Raw genomic sequence first — 26,036 nt, 5'->3', positions numbered from 1 at the left:
CTCAGCAGGGAGCCTCATGGCCAGACAGGCAAGAGGGAAGAGGGCAATGGGTTGCTCAATGAGCCTTTAGAACAAATTGATCTGGACTGTTTGTGGTTCCAAAAGCCGCCCAGTACTTGCTATGTGGTTTTCCTTGTGGACAGTTGGGCAATGGGAGGGGGTGGGGACAGGAAACCTTAACCTCTGCCTAGCCACTCACAGCAAGATGAGAGGCAACTGCTCAGTGCGTGTCTTCAGCTCATGCCCTCTTTTGCCTGTCTTGGCCCATCTTCTTCAGGGATGGGAACCAGCATGATGAGGGAGAAGTTACTCAAGGGGACAGTCTCCTTGGCTTCAGCCCTGTGGGAGGCCTAGTGGGCTTTAGACCTCACAACCAATCAGGTGAGTCACTTGAGCAACTGAAGAACCAAGACAGCTTATGGCTGGGCTCCAGGATGGGGAGGTCCCAGGAGAGGGCAGAGCAGGAGAGAAGGCTCTAAGGTTAATTGGAAAGAACAGAACAGTGAAAACCACTGAGTTCTTTCATGCTCCTTTATCCCCCAGACTATTTTGCCTAAATCAAAGGTCAGGTGTAATGGACCCTCCTTTGTGGAAAGATCACATTAACTGTCATAAGTCATTTTCTAAACTGAGGTATCAGGACAGGGTCCACAGGAAGTAAAGGAGGAAGATGCTGTGTTGATTAGAAAAGATCATAGATGTCTTTATGGAGTGAGCCTTAGAGGTTGCTGAGGCCAACAATTGCCTTTTACTGAAATGGAAACGGCTAAGAGAGCGAGAGTGGCATGCCTAAGGGGTCACGGTGTTGGGAGAAAAGCTGAGTGTTGGGAGAGAAGCTGAGGCAGGGCTTGCATGTCTGACATAATGTAAAAGAGTCTTGGAACATGTCTGGGGTCCAGGGTCTAAAACCCCTCTTGGCCTTTGGAACACCAAGTTCTGTGCTAAAGGGTGGAAGTCTGCCCTGCTGCACTATAATCTAAGCTCAGGGCATAAAACCCCTCATGGCTTGGCTAGAATCCAGGGCTCAGGGCATAAAACCCCTCGTGGCCTCTGGAATGTGTCTAGACTTGCTGACTGCTTGCTTCTAGCACTCCTATTATCTCAAGTAGCAGAACATGTTCCATATGCTTCAAAGAAAATGCTAAACCATCACAGCTGCAGCTCAGTCGCTTGATGCATCACTTTCTCTCAACCCTCACAACCTCACCACCTGTTTCTTTGTTTGATCACCAATAAATAGCATGGGCTCCCAGAGCTCAGGGTCTTTGCAGCTTCCATACTAATGTCGGCCCCCGGTCCCACTTTCTTAACTTGTCTTTTCTCATTTCTTTGACTCTGCCGGAGTTCATAGCCCCCATGGCCTGGTGTTGGGTCTGATCACCCCAACACAGGGTGCAACTGGGCTTCTTTACACCGGGCCTGGTGATCCTTCCCCATGTCTCTTCTGAGCCTCCTTTTCTATTTCCAGTGGGAAATGTCTCACACTTCCCTGAAGCCTCTGTGTTCTGATTGTTGTGCTCTGCAAGTCCTACTTCTTCCCCTCCCACACTCTCCGCAATGATGACCTTCTTTTCAGGGGCAAAACCCACCTGGTTCCAGAAAAGCACATATCACATGCTGAGAACATAGTGGGTGCTCAGGCAATGTCAGTCTTCTCCCTCCTTTAGCATCTCCTTGATCTCTGGAAGATCAGGAAGCAATTGGAAACCCAAACTAGATGCCTTTTATGTGCTAAACTACATTGCAAGCTATTTGGGCAAGGGCTTTGCTTGGTCTCTCCTGTAAACTCAGGGCCTAGCTTGGGATCTGGCACATAGTGGGTGCTCAATACAAGCTTGTTGACAAAATAAATGAGCACCATGGGAAAAATGGTGTGATCCTCAGAGCAGTCAGGAGAGGCTCCCAGGGGAGGTGGGGCTGAGTTGGGCTCTAGAAACAAGGCTACTTGTGATTCCTTTGTTTATTCATTATATCGATTTAATAAATATTTATTGTGCCAGGCATTCTTCTAGATGAAGGGAACACCGCAGCGAGCAAAACAAAACATCCTTGCCATTAAGAAGCTGACACCCTAGTGGAGGGGGATAGTTGATAGACAATGAGCTCTGTAATGTTTTATGATGATTCATGTAACGGAGGAAAATGAAGGAAGGTAACAGGGACAGAGATGCTGGGTGGTGGTGGGGAGTTGAGGGGAAGCTGACATTTTATATGGAGAGGTCAGAGAGGGCTTTACTTATGGAAAGGGGACTGTGAACTGCTGTGTAGCAGATCACAGTGCCAGGGGACCCCACTCAGACTCCCACAAACCCATGAGTCCCCGGAATATTCTTTTCCCTTTGCTTCCTCATGTAAACATTCTAGTAGTGGAATCAGGCTGGCTGGCTAGCTGGCATAGGTAGGAGGGTGACATTCTGGAATGGAAAGGTGGTGGTGGTCACACCCAGACATGGTGGTCACACCCAGACTAGGTGCTCAGTACCCGGAAGCTTTGAACCTCAGTCCCTGGCTTTCCAGGACTTGACTCAGTGGTCCCCACCCTCAGGACTCATCCCTCCAGGAGCCAGCAGCTCCCAGGCAAGGCCATTAGAGGGGCTTATCTAGTGCTGGGCTCTTCTCTGGGATTTTGGAATTGTGGGCAAATTTGTGCTTGTGTATATGGTGGGGGAATCTGGATAGTGTCACATTGTGAAAAGGCAGCACATCCTGCATTCTAGACCGGAAGCTGAAATCCAGGCTGGGGTGCCATCCACCCCATTCTGGCGGAGACCCCTGGGGCCACTTTCTTGCTGGGGAGCGAGACTGGCACGTGGGATCACCAGGCCGGCCCTGACCAGGCAAAATCATCCTAAGGCATGTGCTTCAAACTAGAATGTTGAGTGTTCTGCTTAATGAGAAGGCTATATGCATTCTGTGGAAATGACTGTGATACTAACTGGTCTGGGATTATTGTTGTTTGGATATAAACAAAGAGGTGATCCTGGAGGCTGGAGAACTTGCGGTGACTATGGCACATGCATGCATCTTTCCTGCCGAGAGCTCCATGGCTATCATCTGATTCCAAAAGGGGTGGTTGACTTCCAGATGGCAAAGATTCATCTATTTAATATTCATAAGGGTCCCTGGATTCTTAGGGGCAGAAAAGGATGTTTTTAGTCCTTAGGACTTGCATATTTTACAGAAGGCTTTTTGATCTTTCTGAGCAACAAGTTTGAATAGAAAGAGGAAATGTCAAGGTTGCCTTCCCAAAACACAAAGACAAACAGCTTCAAGGAGAAGAGAGGCCAGGGGAACACCGTGTTTCCCATTTATGATGGGCTTTGCTTTGAATACAGACACTTGCTTGGAGGGAATCTGAGATAGCTTGCAACCCTCTCTCAGCACCTGTGTCTTGCAGAGGAGGAAATTTAAACCTTGCCTCCTGAACTGCAACCTAAGGCCAGAAAGCTCAGCTCATTTTCTGTCAGTGGAGAAACAAGGCAGACATTTATCTGTACATACTAAAAGAACGAATCCCTACTTTCCGGGAGATGGGAAAACGGCACTTTGGGCCTAGTTGTTCTTGCTGCAAAAAATAATCATGATCATTGTGTACGAAATAATTTAACTTATTATTACTTAAATTGTATTTGAAATGGCTGGGATTTTTTTCGCTCCAGATAAGAATGTTTTACATTGAAGGAATACTTTATACTTTTCAAAACACTTTTATATTCATTATTACTGAATCATTGGTCTCAGTTTTCTCAGTTGAGGGGTGTGGGATTTGAACAAATCAAGGGGAAATGATAGACATCACTACACATGTCATCTTAGCTTGATTGGTCACCCTGTGTTAAGAAGGATGCTGAGGCCGCTTCTGAGCTCTGCAGGAAGGTGCTTCCTGATGGATTAGTCAGGTCTATGATGAATGTCAGAGGAAGGACCTAGTTACCCAAAACCCTGTGATGCCTGTTATCTTTTCCAACCGTAAGCGTCCATGACTCCAGGGCAAGGGTCAGTAAATTACAGCCCTGGGACCAAGTCCAGCCCATCACAAGTTTTTATTTGAATAGAATTTTGCTGTAGTCTTTGTTTATATTGGCAGCTTTTGTGCTACATGGCACAGTTGATTAGTTGTAATAGAGGCTATATGACCCACAAAGCCTAAAATATTTGCTATTTTGTTCTTTTCAGAAAAGTTTGCCAACCCTGTCTTAGGGCAGTTTAGAGTACTTCTAAAAAACATAAATATATCCAACATCTCCGTGAAGGAGGAAGGACGATCCTAGTAGCCTTACTTTAAGAATAAAGAAAGTGAGGGGCCATATGAAGTGATTTGCTTAAGGTCACAAGGCCAGGTATCACTGTATAGGTTCCCTAAGGCCCTCAGTTCATTCCACTGCAACCTGTGACTTCAAAATAGAATGTCCTAGTTTGATGTAGAAAAGTTGATTTAGTTTGTTTTAGGATAAGAGTTACATACCACATATTTAGCTGTAAACTAGGAGATCGATAGAATTTTTTTCATGTGCAAGACAGGGAGCTTGGAAATCCCTGGTTGTTACTGGATCTCAGGCACTTCACCTATTCAACAGTGTGAGTCCTCCTAGAAGAAGATACTGAAACAGGAGTAGATATGTAAAAGATTTATTGGGGGAGGTGTTTATGAAGGATGAAAGGAAATGGAGCAGAATTAGGCTGGCCTTGGACCATGGTACAGGTCTGAGTCCTGTGAAAGGAGAGAGCAAAGGAAGGATTAGGTCAGAGGAGCCTCAGACCACAGGGCAGCTCTGAGAAAGGCTGCCAGACTGATGAGAGAAGGCTACATGGGGAGAAAGGGAGAGGCCTGGCTCCTATGCCACCATTGTATTCAGCTGCTGACCAGGAGTGGCGTGGGGTACATGTGGTCCAGGCAGGAATGGCATGGTGGAGTCAACAGGGCAGCACCGAGAGGCTGTCAGTCAAGCAGGCACCTGCAGCAGGTTCTCTTGAAGGGGAATCTAAACAGTGCTCCTCTGTGGCTTGCATGGCATGGATCATTTACCCACTCCATGGGTAAATGGTGTGGCTGGGCCTGGCTCTGTGCTAGGCCTGGAGACTACAGAGATCTGAGAGAACATTGTTCTCAACCTCAAGGCAGCTCATGATCTAGCTGGGAAGACCAGACATGCACACCTGAACCAGCAAATATGCATAAGGCAATAATAAAAGGGGGTGCATAGTGGAGTAGCCTGAAATTATCAGGAACAATGTGTGCTGTGCTTCAAAGAGGGACCCTGGGAGGAAAGCCTGGGATGTTCCCATTTGGCACGAAGACAGGTATGTGTGCAGGGTGCTCTGAGTCATTTCAGCCTTCCCCAGGCTCACAGGTCACCTTCACCCATCTGGCATTCATTGAATACCTACCAAGTACAAGGCTCTATGCCAGGTATAGCAAATAGGTGGGTTCTTGGCCATAAACAAACTTACGATATTGAGGGGTGTTATAGGCACTGATGGGTCATTTTAAAAAACAAATCTATAGAAATATATCTGGGTTTGTGTGGGACTCTTAATGACTAGAATCTTGCTAATATTCAGGTTAGGCACAAATGGTGGGCAAAATCATTCATTTAGCAACCATATATTTGTAAATCTCTGTAATGCATGATGCAGTGCTAGTAAGGAAGTCTTTTCTTTCAATTCATTATAAAAAATAGAAAAAATTTAAATTTAGAAAAATAAGAAAAATATAGAATAGCAAATTATAAAGCACCTGAATATACTCATCACCCAACTTTAACAATTGTCAACTCATGACAAATTTTGTTTCACCTTTAGCATCACCCACATCCTCTCTCTTGTATTAGTTTGGAACAAATCCCCAGATATCATATCATTTCACTGGTGAATATTTTGGTAGGTATCGCTGAAGGATAAGGATGCTGTTTTTCTTTTGAAATATATCCAGAATACTACTACACATGTCACCTTTGTGAGTCTCATTTTGTTATTTATGAAATGAACATAGTAGTATCTATTTTGCAGGGTTATTATCTGCATTTTATATGAAGTGCTTGGTTCATATTTAGCCGTAGTCATATTCCCTATTATGATTATAGCACGTATGAGAAATTGTGACTCAGAAGGACAAAGAAGTCTGCATTTCAACAGGATATCAAAGTGGTTCTGATGCAACAGTGGCCAAGACCACATGTTGAGACACACTGTTCTGGGGTATACAATGACAAATTGGTGCCATCTTTTTAAAACCTAAGTTGAATTGTGTCATTTTCAGACATTTTCCAGAACTTTCAGGACACACTCAAGTGCCTTATCTTATACTCAAGTTTCTTCAGGACCTAGAGCCAGTGATTCTTAAATTTGAGTGGGCATCATAATTACTTGGACATTCTGTTAAAATACAGATTCCCAGGTTCTGTCCCTAGGGCTTCTGGAGTGGTGCCTAGGAATCTGTATGCTTATTAAGTTCCTGAAGACTAGTGATACAGGGGCCCTCCCACCACACTTTGATGACTCTAGATTACAGAAGTAAGAGAGACAAACCCACAGCCACCTGGAGGATTGGCTCTCACAGTCTACTTAGAATATTTGGTTACCATGCAAGAGTAGGTAGGTATGTGTATGCAAGTGCATATTATGTCCACATTAGGGGGCAAAAACTGGCAGCCCACAGACTAAATTTATCTTGAAATCTATGTGTGCTTTCTGGCTTGTACAGTATTTCATATCTGTGAATGTTTACCAAATTTAAAAAAACGGAGATTTCACATTAAAATCCTTATTTCTAGCCTCCTTTGAAAATAAAAAGATCTGACCACACTGAGGCTACATTTTCCCATGGCAATATTGGGCTGGAGTTAGTAGATGCCATTGGATGTGATATATATTGTCCACGTGACCCCAGTCCCCACTACTTCTCATTAATCACATCTAACCCAGTTTTCTCATTTATATTGGCTGCCTGGTGCTAAGATGTTCTGAATTTGTGATATAGTCTCCCCAAGTAAGTTGACGTGTGTGTGTGTGTGTGTGTGTGTGTGTGTGTGTGTGTGTGTGTATTTGTGATCTGTCCTTGGCAGTGCAGATCAAAGCCAAATCAAAGATGGGTTTAGTTTGGTCATGACATGCACATCAATGGTACACATCGCTGGGTAACACATTAATGGAAGTTTCCACAAATCTTCTCCGGGATGAAAGAACCATCCCAGAGAAAAAATACTCAGAAGATAGCTGCAGCAAGGTAATTGCCCTCATTACAGGAGTCAGTTTCTTTATTCAAGTGATGACATACAATAAGAAGATCATCACAAACCCACTATTCAAGGACAGGCTTTTACCTAGCCTTAAGGAAATTAAAACTAAAGCCACTCACACCCTTCTCTGAAGGCAACAAAACACAGATAGCTAAAAGCAAAGATACATGCATATGAATATATGTGCACACAGAGATGTATTCTCACAGTTATATATGAGTAGGGCTCTAGATGCATGTATGAAACCACCCAATGATTCCATTTTGCCCACTGCCTAGATAGAGCCAATTTATCAAGACAGGAGAATTCCAATAGAGAAAGAGTTTAATTCATGCAGAGCCTGCAGAATGGCAGGCAGGAATTTTATTACGCAAATCAATCACCCCAAACATTCAGAGGCTAGGGTTTTTCTAGGATAGTTTGGTGGGCCAGGGAATGGGTGCTGCTGATTGGTTAGGGATCCAATCATAGGGGTGTGGAAAATGGTCCTCCTGCCTGCTCAGTCTACTTCTGGGTGGGGCCACAGATCCAGCTGGCTGTCTGGGTGGAGCCATCAGTAGTTAGAAATGCAAAAACCTGAAAAGACATCTAAAAAGGCTTATCTTAGGTTCTACAAGAGCAATGTTATCTGCAGGAGTAACTGGAAAAGTGGCAAATCTTGTGACCTCCAGAATAATGGCTGGTAATTGTTTACCTTAGCAGAATTCAGGCTCCTTTCATTCTCCTAACCTGGTGGTCTTTCATTAGTTTTACAAAGGTGGCTTAGTTTTAGGGAAGGGCTATCATTTAAATTATAAATTAAATGTCTCCCAAAGGTCACTTGGCCAGACCCCAGGAATGATTAAGGGCATTTTGGAGGTTAAAGGCAAGTTGGGGCTGGTTAGATCAGATCTCTTTGACTGTCATAATCTCACTGTTATATAATTTTTGCAAAGGGGGTTTCGTATATGCTGCAAACACACACAAGTGATTTTGGTAGTGCTAGAATAATCACAGGAGGGAAAATGTAATAAGTGACAGCTTGCAAAAGACAGAAAGAAAATGAATTTAAGAACTCTCTTAGGAGTGGGAGCATGAAATGATAGAAAAATTATGGATTTTGGAGTCAATCTGACAGTGACTTGCCTGATGTGTACTGAGTTCTGCAAGTAATGAAAATAAAAGGGAAATCAAATGAAGTTGGCAGGATCTTGGTGCCACGAATCAAGATCCAGGGGCTATGAGGTGCCTGGCTGGTTCCAGACCTCTGGTGCTTCCACATCCCTACTGTCCTTTCCATCATCCCCACTTCCAGGTGAAAGCACTTTGCATTGGAATCTCCATCTCAGACGTGACCTGTGGCCAGGCCCTGTCACCTGTGTGCACTTAGCCTGCTCAGCCTCCTCTCTACCCCCATGGAGAGCTTTACTCTCTTTCTGGGAAGGTCCTTTTCTGGTGCTGCTATGCCAGGGCTCTGGGCTTTGGTTGGGACTGGACAGGTGCTGAGGATCTGGGTGGATGCTGTCACTCTCAGTCACCACTCTTGTCGCCCCTGTGTCAGAGGCATTCAAACCAGTGACTCCATCTTGAATAAGGGCTGGTAAAATGAGGCTGAGACCTGCTGGGCTGAATTCCCAAGAGGTTAGGCATTCTTAGCCACAGAACGAGATAGGAGGTTGGGGCAAGATACAGGTCACAAAGACCCTGCTGATACAACAGGATGCAGTAAACAAGCTGGCTAATACCCACCAAAACCAAGATGGCCACAAAATTGGCCTCTGGTCATCCTCACTGCTCATTATATGTTAATTATAATGCATTAGCATGCCAAAAGACACTCCCACCTGTGCCATGACAGTTTATAAATGCCATGGCATTTACCCTATGTAGTCTAAAAAAGGGAGGAAATCTCAATTCCGGGAACTCCTCACCCCTTTCCTGGGAAATTCATGAATAATCCATCCCTTGTTTAGCATATAATCAAGGAATAACCATAAGTATACACAGTTGAGCAGTCCATGCTGCTGCTCTGTCTATGGAGTAGCTGTTCATTTGTTTCTTTACTTCTCTTAGAAACTTGCTTTCACTTTACTCTGTGGACTTGCCCCAAATTCTTTCTTGCACCAAGAACCCTCTTTTGGTGTCTGAATCAGGACCCCTTTCTGGTAACACCAGGTTGGTTTTTTTTTTTTCTTATACCATCCTACCCAGCACATCTCCCTTATTGTTTATCTGGTTACCTCAAGGGTTTGGATAAAACATTCCTGGCAATGGGTCAAGCTGAGAGCTTAGCCAGTCTTTGGTGAAGTCCTCTCCATCTCTCCATAGTCACTCTGTTTTCTCTCCTTTGTAGCCATCTTCTCCTGCATCTTGAGACTCCCATGATCCTTAATCCCTTTCCGTGTGCCCCTGCTCTGTATGGCATCCTCCTCAGCCAGGCCTACCCCATCTGCAGGGCTTTCACCCAGAGTTCACCTTCCTCTCACTTGAACAAGCCAGGCAGCTGCAGAGGCACTGCTCTCAGTAGGCTGTTAGGAAGGAAGCAAGTTGATCTCACCTGTGTCTGAGAATCAGATTTCTATCTTCCTTTGAATCATCAATGGCCAGCTTGCTAGCTCTGTGCCTTTAGGTAAGATATTCAGTCTTTCTGAGCCTTAGGTAAAAATGTCTTAAATGCCAACATAACAGCTATTTGTTGGCCTCATTGCCATTTTCTCCATAAATAATGATGAAGCCCTTTTAAATTTCTTTCTTTTTTTTTCTCTTGAACTAAACATCTAGAAAGCCAAGACTGAATATGTAGGAGAAGAATAAAGACCTGTTTTGTGTCTGAAGAGTTGGAGTAGGAAGATCACAGGACTTCATTCTGGCTTTAGTTCCTGCCTGGGTAGATTTTGGCAAGTTACTCTAAAGTTTCTGATTCTCCAGCACCTCATCTTTGAAAGGGCAATAAAAATACTACCTTTCTTTTTCTTAGGGTTGTGGGGAGGGTTACATGAGAGAGAATGTATAATTGTGCTTTATGCACTGTGAAAATCTGTGTAAATGTTAGACTCGGCTGCTGCTATGACATCATAACTTCTGGTGGGAGAGAAGCCCTTTAATGACTAGCTCTCTCGCTTGCTTTGTTTCTTTCCTGTTTCCCTGCTATGAGATTGTGAATTCATGGCTATAAGGGTATGCAAACTTGTACATGAATGTCCACAGCAGCATTATTCATGATATCACAAAATAAAACACAAAACAAAACGTGGACACCACCCGAATGTCCTCCAGCAGATGAATGGTGGATATTTGTGACCATAAATTGTAGCATATTTATACTATGTAATATTATTCATCAGTAAAAAGAAATGAAGTAAACCTTGAAAACTTTGTTATACTATGTAATATTATTGATCAATAAAAAGAAATGAAGTAAACCTTGAAAACTTTATGCTAAGAGAAAAAAAACAGCTGCAAAGGTCACATATCCTATGGTTGCATTTATAGGAAATGTCCAGAGTAGGCGTTTCTGATCTATAGAAGACATACAGTAGGTCACTAGTTGCCTAGAGCTGGATGAGGTGTTGGCAGGGTTGGGGGTGATTGTTAATGGGAGCGGGGTTGTTTATGGGGTGATGGAATGTTCTAAAATTCATTCTGCTCATGGCTGCACAACTCTGTGTCTATATCTGAAATCACTGAACTATATATACACTTTAAATGGGTAAATTGTATGGTGTGTGCATTATATTTCAACAAGACGTTATATATCAATTTTTTTTTTTAAGGAGTGGAGACACACACCTTTGCTTTTTCTCCTTCTTTCCCCAGTAGGAGTGGTGGCTCACATCTGTAATCCCAGCACTTTGGGAGGCCAAGGCAGGTGGATAACCTGAGGTCAGAAGTTCTAGACCAGCCTGGCCAACATGGTAAAACCCTGTCTCTAGTAAAAATACAAAAATTACCTGGGTGTGGTGGTGGGTGCCTGTAGTCCCAGCTACTTGGGAGGCTGAGGCATGAGAATAGCTTGAACCTAGGAGGCAGAGGCTGCAGTGAGCCAAGATCACACCACTGCACTCCAGCCTGGGGGACAGAGTAAGACTGTCTCAAAAAAAAAAATCAATTAATTAATAAAAATAAAAAAGGAAAGGAGATACATACCTTTGCTTTTTCTCCTTCTTTCCCCAGTAGGAGCCCTGCAGGGGGTCCCTTTGGAGAATATTTGACTGTACTTGTCCCTCTGACTTGGATCCGCTTCCTATCCACCACTACTGCTGGTTTTGTTGTAGTTCCTTTGGACAGGCCCATACCCTTCATGACAAGCCCTCTTCACCAGTCCCTGCCATTGGTTCCACTGCACTAAGGACTTCTTTCACAAACTGCTACCTCCTGTGCTGACATTGTTTTGGGAGGGCAGGGAACTGTGCCAGGTTTGGCTCACCTCAGTGCCCCCAGTCAGCACATCTCTACCAGAGTAGATGCAAAATAAATAACTGTTGAATGAATGCATATTTACCTAATAAGAGGGTTCCCCTTAAGTTCCTTTAAATATTGAGCTCTAATATATCAAGACCCTTTGAGGGTTTGTCTATCAGTCTATAGGGCCTGTAAGAGCCTCAGAGGAAGGAGACGGAGTTTTTATGCATGTAGTCTTTGCAACAACTAAGCAGGAAGCAACTGACAGTGTTTAAAGTCACATGGACAAGGCTAGCAAGGGCCTTTATTCGCCCCTACACCTTCTTAGTCCCCAGAACCTACTCTCTTTACAAGAGCTCTTCATAAGCCGAACAAAGCAATAATAGCTTTGAAAGGGAAGGGTGGCAGCAGCTGGAAAGAGGATGAAGAAATAGAGAAGACCAAAGTCATGACTGATTAAAGACAAATACGAAATGCACATAAAGCATCTCCAACATCTCTCCACGACATTTTCAGGGTCACAGTCAGTGAGCTGCATATCTGGTGTCAAATAGGCTCACTCCGTGGGGACCCCAGCCCTGCTCAGCCCCAGTCAAGCCTCTCTTCCCCTCAGCAGTGAGAAATGCAAATTGGAAACAGCCAGGCCCGGAGCCTGAGGCCCCATGTGAACCCTCAAGCTGTGGACACCTCCACTGAGAATGAGGTTACTGAGCTCGGAGCTTTACTCCCCAGTTAGAAAATCCCCACCAGGCAATGCGAAGAAGACACCATTCATTGCATCATTAAATTGTAACAAGCCCTGAAATGCACTCCAGAAGCCTGGGTCTGTTTGTCCTTGCAGTCGGAAGGAAGCCTGTGATTGGCTGGCCAAGCTCAGCCTAGCAGGCCTTATCTCTGACTGGTTATTATTTGATTAAAGAGGCTTCCTCCTCTTGCGGTGTTTCAAAACTGCATTGGGAGAATTTGCTGCTGCGGGAGGACTCTTTCTGAGGTTACTGTGGAGCACCCAAAGTCTGTCAGCCTCTGGCCGTGCAAACAGGCACCCAGAGGAACTAGACCTTGCTTCTTATTCACCCACAGCCTGGGACTGTCTTCTCCAGAGTCTCCATCAGCTTTGCTAATCGACTGATTGGAAATAATTCCTCAAACACCACCAAGTCAAGGATACAGGTATTTAAAAACCTGGGGGGCAGGGAGTAATTTCTTAGGATGTCATGACAGGAGACACGGGGGTAGGACGAGGAAGCCGGGGAAGCAGCGTGGAATGCAGGAGAGGCAGACACAGTAGGAAGAAGAAAGTCAAAGAAAAGAACTCAGAATCATGGAATGCTATGCAAAGGCAAAACTGAGGCTCTTGGGCGTAGTTATTTGCAGCTGACAAGAGGTGCAATCACGTTTGTGATGTAACATTCACATCTGTGTGCATTTGCTCATGAAATCCTTCCCAAGTTTTTGCTACTCTTTTGGCCTCCATGAAATCCTCCATCCTGGCTCAGAACCCCCAAATCCTGAGAAGATTTTGGACACTTTATGAAAAATCTAATTGCTTTAGCTTGAAACGTCATCAAATCTGATTTGCAAATAGCACATGGCCTTCAAAGGCTCTGCTTAGTAGTACAAATCCTGGTACCAATCCTCGTGATGTTGGCTACAGAGGAAAGAGGAGGAGCTGAGAACCTCTTTTATGAAAGCTTGATTCCCACTTTAAGATCTGTGTTTAACGGGTGATATTCATTCTTATCCCCACTGTATTCCCTACTCAGGGTTGTTTTCTGAGCTTGGGTCGGGCAGATAGCTTTATGTCAAAGGACTTTCTCACTGTAGAGGAAAACTGGGCTCCATATCGGGCCAGCAGGATTTAACCATCGGGAATGAAGATCAAAGACAGCAGAAAAGACAGACTTCATTCTCTCTGTTAGATTTGGCTGCAGGTGGCAGCACAGGGGAAGATAAGATGCAAAACCAAGGAAATCAATACTTTTGTTTTAGTATTGAGTGGAAAAGAATGTTTTTACGGTATGTCAGTATTCTTAACACTGATTTTTCCCTATATGCATTTCAGGTTAAGAAATAACCATGCCAACCGCATTTCCTCTCTCCACTCTGTGGCTGTCTTTATTCCCAAGTACTTCTGTCCGTGTTGTCTTAATTCCCAGTGTTCATATCCAGATCGTCCCTGCTTTGTTAGCCACAGTGGGATGAGTCCGTGGATCCCCCCACAGGATGGTGGAGATGCTACCTGTGCTGACTGCTGTGGTCCTCAGGGAGCCGTCACTGCAGGGGTCCTGTGGGATTTCCTGAGATTATCCAGAGTATGAGGGCCTAGAAGTTTGTCATAATGACGCATGCTCTTCTTCATAAATTTGTGGAAACTGCCAAGAGGTGGAGGACAAGCCCCGTGCAAGGGGTTATACTTCTTGGATGTGATTCTTCTCTGCTCTTTTGGAACATTTTCTCCCTTTGCCATTGCCAGCATAGTCTGGATCCTGTGTGCCTCTTGGGCCTCTTTTCACATCCTTCTCTACCTGTGTCTCACCACAGAAACACTCTTTTTCAATTTTCTGGACCCACCATGGTCGAACCTTATCACATGTTATCTTGTCTGCCTAAAGCATTCTTCACCCTACCCTGCCTCCGGGTCTGACCAAGTCAGGAGATTAGTCAGGTCTCTTTCTGAGTAAATCCACTTCTTCTGCTATGAGGTTAGGGTCCCCTGAACTTCCCCTTATTGGACCACTAACCATATTGTCTTATGATTGCTTGTTTCCTGATCCATTGCCCCCACCAGACTGACAGCTGTGAAGGCAGGGTTCGTGCCTTTATAACTCCCAGCCAGGACCCCAGAGCCTAGGAATCTGTGACACCCAGTAGGCTCTTTCTTGTGATAATGGCTAACATTGATGGAGTGTCTTCTACATACCCAACACTCTTCTAAGGGCTTTATCTTATTAACTCAGTCCCCACAATGAGCCACTGAGGTCACTGAGGTAAGTGTCAACCCATTTAACGAATGAGCAAACTATAAGTTAAGGAAACTGCCCAAGTTAACACAGTAAATGGCAGACTTCAGAGCCATGCTTTTTTTTCTTTACATCTATGTCATCATGCCATTCTAGGGCCGAAAGAGCTAGTGAGAAATGAATGAATGATAGCAGGCTGATGGTAAAAACATTGTAACTGTTTCACATGCTCTGTTGGACCCATTCATTCAGCTGGGCCTATTGAGCACTGACCATGTACCAAGCTGTGAGCAAGGCTTTGAGAATACAGTGATTAGCAAGCACAGACCCTGAGCTGAGATGCTTTCAGTTCTGAGATCTGCTCTGTTCTCTCTGTCGAGATCAGCTTTCCCGTCCGTCTCACCTGCCTTGGTAGCCAGGGTTAAGCACTTACAGGCTCTCGCCTAAACATGAAGAGGAGCTCCAAATCTGGAGTTTGTTCCAGCCTTGAAGTAAGTGCTTAATGAAGCTAGCATTGTCCGGAAGCTGACTGTATCTCAGGCACCGTGCTGAGTGCTTTGCCCTGGCTGATCTCGTATTTCCTCCTTATGAGGTAGAGGGGTTACCACCACCCTGTGTTTCAGATGAACAAACCAAGGCTAAGAGAGCATAAGGAATATGCCCAAGCTGGTAAGTGCTAGAGCTGAGAATCAATGGCAGGCTGGTCTAGCCTCCAAGCCTTTGCCCTTTCCATCAACCAGAGGCTTTCTCGAGACCCTAAGCTTTGGGCTCACTGCATCCTGATGACTGGTTTCTGTTATTAAAAGTAACAGCGAGGCCGGGCACTGTGGCTCACGCCTGTAATCCCAGCACTTTGGGAGGCCGAGGCAGGCGGATCACGAGGTCAGGAGATCGAGACCATCCTGGCTAACATGGGGAAATCCCGTCTCTACTGAAAATACAAAAAAATCAGCCAGGCGAGGTTGTGGGTGCCTGTAGTCCCAGCTACTCGGGAGGCTGAGGCAGGAGAATGGCGTGAACCCGGGAGGCGGAGCTTGCAGTGAGCTGAGATCGTGCCACTGTACTCCAGCCTGGGCGACAGAGCGAGACTCCATCTAAAAAAAAAGTAACAGTGAAAACCGGAATTACTTTTGCACCAACCTAATATTCCTGTCAGACAGATATTCCTGTCTGTTTGTCTCCCCAGTTACTGAGTTGGGGTTTTCTCCCTGCTTAGTGGTCCTCAGCCCCCTCTTCCTTGACTGGACCCCTGACCTAACATCTTTTCTGACCACTCATACTTGTGGGCTCCACACTTATGCCTGATTAGGCAAGACGGGGCACCTGCCTGGGGACACCTGCTTTGAGCCGCCCTCAGTCTCCAAGTGGCCCCTCCTCTTCTCTTCTCTCAGGGAATGGTCTTGGAGCATCTGGTTCTAGAACATCACATTTGAAAAAGTCTAAACCAAGGTCTCCAGCTTAAGAAACCCCCATACATCTGTTAATCTTTTGTTAGAAAAGCAGACAGCCTAAGGAAAAACGTCATTAGAATCCAGAGCTGAATCTTGCTTTTTTCACTTGTTATTTAAATTGTTCAAGCTCTAGTTTCCTCCTTTGTAAAATGGGTGTAATACTTTCTCATGAGGTTACTTTGAGAGTACAGATTCTGTGTTCTGTAAATATGGGTTGTGTGCTTACTGTGTGTGAGGCACACAGTGGGTAGAGTAGAGAATGAGGCTGAGAAAGCTGTGTGCCCTTGTGGAACTTACAGTTGAATGGGGATGACCGACATTTAAAAAATCACACGAACAAATAGCTCAGTCCCATATGTGATGAAAAAAAGAACAGAGGACCTAGTTTAGATGGGGTGGGAGACCCACTGATGAACCAATAGGATTTGAATCCTTAATAGCCTGCCTCAACCAGAATGCAGGAACTTCTCAATACTTGCCACCCTGGCCATGGACCTGCACCTGTCTGGGGCTCAGAGTCTGTGAGAATAAAATGAGGGAGTTGGACTGAATGATTCCTAAGACTGAGTTGCCCACCTCTGGCATTTTGTGATTTGATGGCAGGTTAGATCCACGTGAAACCAGGGCCTCTGACTCCCTATCCTGGGCTCTTCTTCCCCAGGTGCTTCTGCTGGTGGAGAGAAGCTAGGCCCAAACTCAAGGTGGCAAGAGGAAGAAGTGACCAGTTCTCTCTTCTAGAATCCCCATTCTCTCAGCACCTCCCTCCTACTTCCCCCAGCTGGAGCCCAGTATTCACTCCCCTGGGGTCACTCCTATCAGAAGAACTCCCTAAGCCCCTTTCCAGGAACTACATCCTTCCTGTAGACCCAGTTCTCTGTGTCCTTCCTCTCCAAGCACCTGCATGTCCAGCCTGGGCAGTTAACCCACCTGGGGTGGGATTCTTTGGATGGTGAAATTCTGAGAACAGGAAGGCTGCGAGGGCAGCAGGAAGCTGAAGATTTGAGAATAGGCCTAGGTCTGTTCCTTGGCTGCCCATGAGTGCTCCCAATGCTTTCCACTTGACCTCCCCCAGGCTCACGATGTTCCCTCTGCACAGCACACAGTGTCTATTGTGAGCTCTTATTAGTGACATCTCTTACAAATGGCTGGTTAGCATTTTTTCCAGACAGAGCAGAAACTCTGGAGGTGGTGGGGAGGCTAAGTTTGCAGAGGGTGATGAAAGGAAATGCTTAGCCTCAGGCCTCTGAAAGAATGGAGATATCAGCATCTTCAATTCTCTCCCACCTTTCCTGGGTAGGGTTGAGGGGGGCTGTCCCCTCGACCTCCAGAAGCATATGCATTCTTTCTCCATCTCTTCTTCCCTAACTGGGGTCTCACTCTTGCCTTCAGCTGTCTGTTATCCAATACACCCCATTGCTTGCTGGTCATGGGGCTTAATGGGAACTCCAGGGGCATTGGTGTTTTAGCTGACGATGCCTGAAGAGAGCAATAATGGTGGGGAAACTGTGGTAGGCATGAGACTTCAGGGCACACAACTCTTCTTCATATGAATTCAAGATTTGAAAACTCCCTGTTTGATGGTGGAGTCATAGAGAGTTGAATGTTAAGAAAGGGACAGAGATGCTATGCAACAAAACTCTAGATCAAGAACATTTCCAAAGAGAGGTTGAATAGGAAGTTGTACTCCAAGGCAATTACCCCCAACAGCTGGTAAGAGGAAAATGACAGTATATGTGCAATGAAAAGTTCACTCTCATCCTTCAGTTCCCAGAACTTCAGCCTTGCTATTCCCACCACGTGGTACTGGGTTCTCCAACTGCCACACAGCATGTCAGATGTAAAACAGGGACCCTGCATGTCAGGCTGAGTCAGTGCTAATTAAATCATTGCATCACGGCTCCTGGGCTCTCCAGGCATAGGCAGGCAGGAGCCCTTTCCCTACCCTGTCCGCCTTGCCTGAGTGCACTTGCTTAGTGAGCTTTGCATGCAAACTCTACCCATGCCCTGTGGGGCTGGCGGGAAGTGTAGCTGTGTTATGGGTTTCAGCATCCTGCCAGAAAATCAGATTGGCCATAAAAACACCCAAAATGAGTCTTGAAAGAAAGTGACATTCATTTCCCTGTGGGCTGGACATTCTGCAGGAAAGGGATGGTTGCCGTAGAAATGAACCCTGAAGGCTGCTAGTAACAGTGTCATTCTTTTTTTGAGTCAATTCCAAAAAGTGACTATGAGGAACAGGGACCTGGGAAAATTGATAAACCTTGGGACTGAGAGCTCTGCTAGGACTTGGCTATGGGAAAACCAGGGGGACCATGAAGCAGCAGCAGGCAGGAGGCTGGCTTCTCCCCACCATCAGCTCTGCTCCCACTTGGACATCTGCAGGCACCATGGGAGAGGAGCTGAACTTTGCTCAGTGGTCCCCCAGGGATGGGGCAGCAGCAATTCTAACTCCCATCAGGCTCCCCTTGGGGCGCATTTTAATTATCCTGTGGGTTGATGCTCAGGGTGAGCCCGCTGGGTAAGGCAGGAGTGGGGCCCCTTCCACTACCGAGACAGAACAACATGCACTATTAGATACTAGAAAATGTGCTCTCTAGTCCTCCGATTGCATGGATCCGTGAAGCAGCACTGTGCGTCCCTGGGGCTTCGCCATCCCTCCTTCAGTGCCTGACTACACCATCATTCCTGCCCCATGTCTAATTAGCTCCATGAATCAGGGCAACAAGGCATAGTCACTGCTCTCAAGGAACTCACAGCCCAATGGAAGAGACTGGTAATTAAACAGGCAATTTAGTGCAGCATTACAGAGTGGAAAATGTGACCGGACCATAGAGCAGTGCAGTGTGTTCACAGTGCAATGTGTTTCTTCCCAACTGTCCCCGTCCCCAATCCCTGTCCTTGTCCTGAACACCATCTCCATTCCAGCTGGGTCTCAAATCTGATCTTTCTCCAGCCAACGCCAGTGGTTGTTTAGCATTCATGGCACCCACATTCCAGACAGCAGATAGCTGTTGGCTTATGATGTTTTTTCCAGTCTAGGGTGAATGTATTCAATTTGAGGAACTTCCCTTCGTTTTGAGAGTCTATCCTTCCTGCTTGTTGGAATTTTAAAGCATTATTTCTTTTATCAAATGATGGGGTTTGTTGATTGGCAATTTATGTTTAATTTAATTTTAACATTATGACTGGGCAGAATTAAAAAGTTAGTATCCCTTGGTTTACTGCACTGTAATAGCTCAGAGTCCAAGAAGCATTGTTCAAAAAGCTGCTTGTCACCGAGGCTAACATTCTTGCCTAAACCCATGCAGGAGCCCTTGGGATATCCTTCTTAGTTTCTGATTTCCCAGGCTGTAGCAGAGTGGCAGAGTTGATCTATTCAAATTCCATTCACTTCCCCAAGACACTTAGCTGGCTATTGCAGCCAAATCCTTAAATAGAAACTACTGTTTTCTTGGCGTCTCAGGCTCCTGTATGTTTAATGCCTCGAGTATCCACTTTCTGGGCCAAACTCATGAAAATCTAAAGGGGAAACTATCCATCTCAGAAGCAGTTGCAATGGAAATAAAAGCCATTAGTACTCAGTGTTATCTGGATGTTTAATTTTTCATTGATATTTCAAGATAAAAGTTGATTTTCAGAGTGGTGTTAATTTAGGTCACCAGCTTCCACTTAGATGCAGCTTAGAGACTGCTGGAAAAGATGCCAGTACGTTGGTTTATGGTAGCCGAATCTTGGAGGTTCTCCATCTGCCTGCTTCTGTTAGGGGATTTTGGGATCATTGGCTCTGCTGTGATTAAATGAAGTCCCCTCATGCATGTGGTTATTCTGACACTTGAGATATGGTCCAGGGCACTGGAAGTCCCTCACAAGCTTGACAGATACAACAAAATGTCCACCAGGCAAGCCAAATCCCAAGAATATAAGTGGCAAAGTCCAAGTTCTTGGGCTGTAGTTTAATGTTCCTGAGTTAAACATTGTTTAAAATAAGCAGGTCATGCTAGGACCTCAATGCTTAGATATTTAGCTGCAAGGAGTGTTTTGTTTTACCCATGTTTGCAATGTTGCCTTCTCTCTGTGACAATAACTGCAAAAGAGACTCTAATGCTTGGGTTGAGTGCTTCTTGAGGTCAAGGATATACCTTGAGTGTGATGTTGGTGGACACCTTCTCCCTCTGCCTGTCTCTTGCTTGAGACACAACACATCTCCTGGCACGTAGGAGGCCAAACATGGTTGTTGGTGACAATGATAATGTGAACAATATACATTTTAGAGAGAATATTTCTGGAAGTTTCTACCATGACCTAATATGTCTACTTAATTATTAATATTTTAGCTTGCCTATTTCATTATTAAAATAAATTCCTTTGGCTTGATCATTGTGTTTGGTTTACTTCCCTAAGAAAAGGAAGTTGAGGGAGCATGAAGCCGGTGGGCAGCAGGGCCTCTAAGGGGACACTGTTCCTTTGGAACCTGCGCTGGTTGCTTATGCAGGGGCAAGAACATTGTAGAAGATTTCAAGCAGTGTTTCTCATCAAGGCTCTGCCAGCTGTGTGGACCTATGCAAGTCTCTTTATCTCTCTGGGTTTGGGTGTCCTTATCTGTAGAATGTGTTAGGTTGGATCAGAATGGCTCAACCTTGGCCCTATAGGTGCTATATATCAGATAAATCTTTTCGTGTGGGGACTGTCCCGTATGTCATAGGAAGTTTAGCAGTGTCCTGTCTCTAAGCACTAGATGCCAGTGGTACCCCTCCCTTCATTTGTGACAACTAAATATATCTCCAGACATTTACAAATATCCCCTGGGGAGTGAAATCACCTCTGGTTGAGAACTACTGGATCAGATGATTTCTACCTGAGTTTGAGAAACCACATTAAGAGTTGTTAATGCATCCTGTTTTATTGAGCTTCTACTCTGTGCTAGGCACTGTATTAGGCTTTGTAGCTTGACTAGATATTCTATTGAGAAAGGGGCATCTACTTCATGAAAATCTGAATGAGAGCTGGATAATCTGAATTATTTGCACAGGCATGGAGGTAGAGTGAAGAAGATAGAATCCCTGTTTTGATTCTTACTAGCCATGTGAGCTTCATTTCCTCATCTGTAAAACATCAGATTTTCACACTGTTGTCAGAACCTAATGCCCAGTGTATAGGAAAACAACAGATCATAGTAGACATGCAATAAATAAACTTCTCTCCCCAACCACCGAGGGAGTCAGATCTGTGAAAATCATTAGCTTTGCCAGTGTTGCTCTATCTTTACAACCTATTCTTCCCCTACCCACTCCCAACCCTCTTCCTACTCAAGCCAGTGCTGATATATCATCTTAAAATCCCCAACTGTCTATTTCAAGAAGAGCCCCCAGATCTCTTGTGTCACCAGATGGTTGAAGTTGGGCCATCCTTGAAAGGGTTGTCTCCTTCTATCAAAAAAAAAAAAAAAAAAGAACAAAGAAAAAATTCTCTAATTACCAGAGATTTGCAGACAGCATTGTTCTATCTATGTGCTTGAGCAGGACAATGGCAATAGGAATTGAGGACAAGGGACCTTCTACCATGCAGCATGCTCCTCCTGGAGGCACTGATTAGGCACGGGTTCTCAGTGTCTCAAGACCATGCTTTGGATATTGACAGCAGCTGCTGTGCCATCTCCTCCATGGAATACACGTTGGTGTTTGGTAGCCTGGCATAAAGAGAGGCCTCATGTCACAGTGAGAAGGAATTTGGGGTGAGGGAGTTTGAAGCTGTACCCTCCTCTCAGTGAGACACTGACTAGGGGCTCCAAGGAACGTGAAGACAGTGTAGTTCTTTAAAAAACAGACTCTGCCTCAAATCCCAGCTTTGCCACCTACTCCCTGTGTGACCTTGGGAAACTTAGTTCTTTTTCCTGAACCTCAGCATCATATCTGACAAGTCTGTAATCATAAGGGTCTTTCTCAAGTTGGACAGTTATGAGAATTAAATAACAGAGTGTATGGAGAGCGTGTGGCACAGTCCTGGTAAATACTAAGTGCTCACTGGAAATCCATTATTGTTAATAATATGTATCATCTTAAATGGTAACTCTAAATACTAATGAATATAACATGTTAAACAGACAACAAAAGCAGAAGTTTGAGTGGGTGTAAAATTTGAGGTTGACTCATTCTGTTACTGACAAGAAAAAAGGCTTAGAAAGGGGCAGAATGGGAAAGCCTTAGTAACTAGGACCTCAGTGCTGGCTGTTGGCAGAGCTGGGGCAGATTCCCCCTCTCCAGAGTCCCCTTCAGATGCTGGTTCTCCCATGCTGGGGCTGTTTTTCTGCTCAAACATTTATGGCCCATGTTTAGAAAATTACACAAAAATTAAGGAGAATAAGGTGTTAGAACAGTGTGCTGTTTGCAGAGGGAATCTTTTTTGGAGGCTTGTTTTTAGAGGGACTCTTTCTTCAGGATAAGAGAGAAATGAATATTTTGTCTAATACTTTCCTAAATACCTAGGGCTACCCCAGAGAAGGAGGTTTCTATATTTCCATCTTAGCTAGATGAAACAGGAAGAGGAGACTGAGTGTTTTACTGCTTCTCTCTCCCTCCCCCTACCACAGCACGAGAGGAGGCCTATCCTCTACACTCCAGCTCACACTAACCAATTGCTTACACACCGTCAAGCACTACTGAAACTACCTCCTTTGTCCATTGTTCTCCCACCTTCTCAAAGTTCAGCCCCTGACTCCCAGCCTAGACCCAAGGGATGGCGAGTTGATATTTTGCTTCACTGCTGATATTCGGTCTTAAGAACCACTCTGAATTACTAAACAACAGAGCACAAATAATGTTCACCTTTCCAAATAAGATTTTAGATTTCTCTAGGCTGGCTCAGACCCGTGATTCATATCTTGCCTTTTACCCCTGGCCAGTGATTCATGAGTTTGCTTGAGAAGGAAAGACTGAGGCATCCAGGCTCCATGGTTGAAAGAAGAAGGGTTTTTAACAGAGTGGCTTGGTACTATTTTGGACATGCTTGAGATGAAAATTTATGTAGGTTTTTTATGGTGTCAGCGTGTAAAATTATGCATAACTACAATGAGAATGTAACCTTGCTTAAAATGTCATAAGTTATTTGAATTAAACTGTACTGTAGTCTTAAGTGATGGTTATAATTCAGTCAAAAGGTTTTGAGTCACAATTCCTGTTAGAATTCAATTTCCTATTTTGCCTTTTTTGACTTAACAGTTATCTACCTGCTGTCTTATTAAAAGAGGGCTCACCATGAACATAGTACACATTTGAATGTTCTTCTTTTCCTCACCTCCTCATTTTTAAACCCCTTTCTAGAATAGCATATATAGTACAATGGCTTAATGGAGAGATTGGTAACTATGGCTCCTGGGCCAAATACTGCTCACTATCTGTTTGATGAATAAAGTTTTATTGGCACACAGTCACATCGATTTTCTTATATACTGTCTAAGGCTGCTTTCATGATACAAAAGGGTTGAGTAGTTGTGACCAGGACCATATAGCTCACAAAGCCTAAAATATTTACTATCTGGCCATTGATTTTTTAAAAAGTGCTGATTTTGACTTAGAGAATGAGTGTTGGAGTCAGATACATCTGGGTTCAAATCAAGTCTTGGTTCCTTGCTAGATGTGACATTGGGAAAGTTGCATAAGCTCTGTGCAAAACCTAACCTGTAGCATGGGAATGATAAATACCTATCTTGGAGGGCTGTTGTGCAAGTTAATTGCAAAACCTACAGCCTTGTGCCTGGCACAGAGTAAATGCTCAATAAATGGTAGCTATGCTGATGATCTTTCATTCTTTTGTCCAACAAATGTCTATTTGGTGCTTTTTCTATGATAGGCCTGGGGTCTACGCAGTGACTACAATGTAGAAAGTTCCTGCTCTTATGGAGCTCACATTCTAATGAGGAAGATAGACAATGGTCAAGAAAAAAAAATCAACAGGTTATTTTCAGAGAGGGTTAAGTGCTATAAATAAAATAAATAGGATGATATAGAAGAAAGTGACAAGGCAAGGGACAGAAAGTTGCTAGCCAAGTTAAGGTCTAAAAATAATAATGAATCAGCCATGCAAATGTCTGCAGAAGGAATGTCCTGGGAGAAAGGACCATAAACACACAGTTTCTGAGCCAGTGATGAGCTGGGGATGGTCCAGGAACAGAGAGATGACCTTGGGGACGAGGGTTGAGTAAGACAAGGGAGAGTGATAGAGGACCAGGGAGGAGAGGTAGGCAGGGGCAAAACAATGTGAGAGCTTGTAGTTCCTGAAAAGATAATTGGCTCAGAGGCAGGGATGCAAGCTGAGACCATGAAAGAGCAGAAATGTAAGTGGGACCTTGACCTTATTCTATGATATTTGTTCTGAGTATCATCATCCATCCTCTTTGGTCTCAGGCATTGGCCACTGTTGAACAGAGGAATGAGTAGGGTCCTCGTGAGTCCTGGTCAAAGTGGCAGCTCTTGGCTATGGCAAGCCCATCGCACTCTACTTGGGTTCTTCTCCTCACACTGCCCCCTGATTCAGCAGACACATCTTTTGGCCAATGTCACTACCTCTTTAAAATAATTCCTTTTCAGAAGCTTTTACTGCTTCTCCAGGTAGAGCACTTAAGGTGAAAATCAGTTAATGTAATCTCAAAACTCTAATAAATGGCCAGCAACATAAGACCACCAGATAAGCATTTTGTCCCTAGGGTCACTCAGAATTCACAGCTCAGTTCCCATAATTAGCATTTCTTTTATGTCTGAATCATTGAACAGGTGTGGACAGCCCCATAACAATATTTTACCTGTTTAAGGTTTAAAAGAAGGCCTTAGATATAATCAGTTGCTCAAACTGCCTCCAGAGTTGCTAATAATAGCTACACAGTATTCCACAGTAGCAAAACACTATTGCATACTTGTGGCTCACTTAGAGGTAAAAGTATCCCTTCAGTTTGCTTACTTTTATCCATTTTGAATGACTCCTTCTCCTCTTCTGCTTGTTCTCCTCTTCATTCTCCTTCTTCATCTTCTTCACCATCAGCAAAACTTTTTATTGGAAGTACTTAGCTCACTAATAGTAATTAATATTTCCCTTACAAAGCCGGGTATGGTTGTTCATGCCTGTAATCCCAGCACTTTGGGAGGCCAAGGCAGGAGGATCCCTTGAGCCCAGGAGTTCGAGACCAGCCTGGGCAACATAGTGAGACACTGTCTCTACAAAAAATAAAAACAAAAATTAGCTGAGCCTGGTGGCATGCACCTGTGGTCCCAGCTACTCGAGAGGCTGAAGTGGGAGGATGGCTTGAGATGGGGAAGTTGAGGCTGCAGTGAGCCAAGATTGTGCCACTGCACTGCAATCTGGGCAACAGTGAGACTTTGTCTCAAAAACAATCAATAGTATAGTTGTTCAAGGAAAACTATTCTCTCTCTCTCTCTCTATATATATATATATACACACACTATATGTATATCTATATATATACATATAGTATATATATATAGATACATATATATACACACACTATATGTAGTAAGTAAACTATACTTAATACTTAATTTCTGCAAACCCAAGGACTGAAATATATATATATATTTCCTTTACAATGTATAAATATGTGTTCCTGTCTCCACTTACAATGTGTAAATATGTACTCCTGTCTCCAGTTGCTTTAACATTGTTAAAAGAACAAGATCCAAGTGTGGCTGTCTTCCAAGCCATGCTTTCATACAGTGATTCTTTTTTGATTTAGTTGACAACAATTGTATATATTTATGGTGTACAATATGATGTTTTGATATGTATACTTATACGGTTTGGCTGTGTCCCCACCCAAATCTCACCTTGAATTGTAATAATCCCCACGTGTCAAGGGCAGGGCCAGGTGGAGATAATTGAATCATGGGGGGCGGTTCCCCCATACTGTTCCCGTGGTAGTGAATAAGTCTCATGAGATCTGATAGTTTTATAAATGGGAGTTCCCCTGCACAAGCTCTCTTGCCTGCTGCCATGTAAGATGT

The 26,036-nt window shown here is 44.3% G+C and overlaps 1 protein-coding gene across 2 annotated transcripts in view; it reads left to right on the top strand.

Moving 5' to 3' along the window:
• Positions 1-238: 238 nt before the first annotated feature.
• The window catches only part of GPAM (glycerol-3-phosphate acyltransferase, mitochondrial), a 76,826-nt gene continuing 51,028 nt past the window's right edge, over positions 239-26,036 (top strand). The window contains exon 1 of one of the 2 annotated variants that reach the window (XM_063670262.1): positions 239-381. The gene's annotated coding sequence lies outside the window, so the exon portion shown is untranslated. Of the gene's footprint in view, positions 382-12,581; positions 12,789-26,036 lie in introns of those variants that run through there. The other variant, XM_054435808.1, reaches the window with a different exon arrangement.

The sequence above is a fragment of the Pongo pygmaeus genome, chromosome 8 (assembly GCF_028885625.2).
Source record: "Pongo pygmaeus isolate AG05252 chromosome 8, NHGRI_mPonPyg2-v2.0_pri, whole genome shotgun sequence".
Taxonomy (NCBI): domain Eukaryota; kingdom Metazoa; phylum Chordata; class Mammalia; order Primates; family Hominidae; genus Pongo; species Pongo pygmaeus.
Note: the sequence above shows the minus strand (reverse complement) of the source record. Positions and strands in the feature narration are given on the sequence as shown.